At 40.3% G+C, this 1,943-nt stretch overlaps 1 non-coding gene across 1 annotated transcript; it reads left to right on the forward strand.

Annotated features, from left to right (window-relative positions):
• Positions 1–272: 272 nt before the first annotated feature.
• On the forward strand, positions 273–354 carry trnas-uga. Its single transcript has one exon. It is a non-coding gene; the product is annotated as a tRNA-Ser (tRNA).
• The last annotated feature ends 1,589 nt before the right edge of the window (positions 355–1,943 follow it).

Raw genomic sequence — 1,943 nt, forward strand, 5'->3', positions numbered from 1 at the left:
GGAGCTCTGATAACGTTCTGAAGAAGTTCTGAAACGTTGAATTGCCTTTTCCCAGCCGAGATCCTGCTCAGTATTTTCCTGCAATGTCCGCCTTCTTTTAAGCTGAATATCGATTCCAGCTATCGGGGTGGAACACCCAGACCCACTTTGTCCCGACATTTCATCGATTTGAAAGCTGTGGTTTTTGAATTCAAATAAACCAAACAATGATTCACTACTGCTAAGCTCCCTAGAGGGAGAGACCTGGAAATAAAAGCGCGCACAGTCCATCTGTAGTTGTAGCCGAGTGGTTAAGGCGATGGACTTGAAATTCATTGGGGCATTCCCACGCAGGTTCGAATCCTGACAGCTATGAATGAGGGTGAACTTCGTGATATGCTTTGCTTTTGGAGATTCAGATCGCGGCGGGGAGAATCACTTCATCCAGGTCATGAATGGTGCAAATCTCCAGTGCACTCAACGAACTGCACAGATGCACAATTACATTGCCAAATTTGTTTAGACTCGTTACGACACAGCGTGAACCTTCCTGCTTACTATAAACCAGCAACACAGAAACGATTTATGCCGTACAGGAGTCTGCAACAATTCGATTGGTCAAGAACCACACAAAGTAAAAATTAAGAACTTATTTTTTGAAGTAAAAGAGAGAATAATTAACAATCCACGATTGAGAATGTATTTCTATTACCCATGTTGACGTTCCCTTCGATAATACTATTCAGATAAAACTCCCAATTAAGCTTTACAAAATAACACTTTTTTTCTCAAAACCAGGCAGTTGTAGGTTCTTGTCTTCGGATCTTTCCGTGTCTTTTTTTCCTTGTTTGGACGTTCTGTGTCACAGGTCGCAGATCGAAAAGGTATTTTCCTGAGATATATTTTTTCAAGAAGATTGTTATCTGCAAGAACTTGGCAGTCCTCCTTTCAACTGCTCAATATCCCCCGTCTCATACCCCAGAGCATCTGATTGGGTCATTGTTTTTAAGACTTTCAAGGGACGCAATTAAAATTTGAATTGAAATGTACATTTTATTCTGATTAAAATTTGAACTGAGTAGCCAAACTTGAACTGTTTATGATTCCAGGTAATGTACTAATTGAATTGTTCGACCCAGTATTACGTCGTTGTTTTATTGAGAACACTTGTTGCTGTGTCTGGTTGTTCTGCTGCTTTGACCTGTGTTAAACGTGCACCAAATGTTTAAAACACCTCGCCTCTACAGGAAAAAATGAACCATCACAATGAAGATGTGTTTTCATTTTAATTTTTAAATATTTTACTCGAACATACAGATAAGTTTCATACAATTTCATCTGAATGCCATAAGTTAAATCTGCGATAATGTATCTGTGAATGCATTCTACTGTACGGAAGCTAAGCTAATTGGAATTGGACAGCCAAAACAAAAGAGTTGGCATCTAGCAGCTCGGGTTTGACGGGTAAGTGGATTATTTAAATGCCTGTGGGGAGCTAATCAAAGCACATCTGCAAAATAAAAGCAGTCACAAATTCTTCACATAAAATACGTTGTACCGCTCATTCAGAGAATCATAGAATTCCTGGTTTGTTCACTGGTTTGGTAAAATGCGGCACATGATGCCCAAAATTGCAACATAAAACATGCTTAACAGTAGTAAAAAGTAAGAACTTTTCTGTTCAACACAGAACCCATTACTAATTGTTTGCTCGTATTATGTCGGTAGTGAGAAGGCCAACCCAATGATAACATCTCTGTGATTATCGTGAAGGTGATTCCCGGGTTTCGGGGACTCATTACCACACTCAGTTTGCTTCAGGTTCTGAAGTGACCACAGCCAAACAGGATCCCTCATCATGGGCCCATTCCACATCGCGAGCGGCTCGCTCATTGATGATCCACTGAAGCTGCAGTTTATATCCAGGACAGTAGAGAAAGCAGAGTCAGGGATATGGTCAAAAG

Source organism: Chiloscyllium plagiosum, unplaced genomic scaffold (genome assembly GCF_004010195.1).
Source record: "Chiloscyllium plagiosum isolate BGI_BamShark_2017 unplaced genomic scaffold, ASM401019v2 scaf_2943, whole genome shotgun sequence".
In the NCBI taxonomy this organism is placed as follows: domain Eukaryota; kingdom Metazoa; phylum Chordata; class Chondrichthyes; order Orectolobiformes; family Hemiscylliidae; genus Chiloscyllium; species Chiloscyllium plagiosum.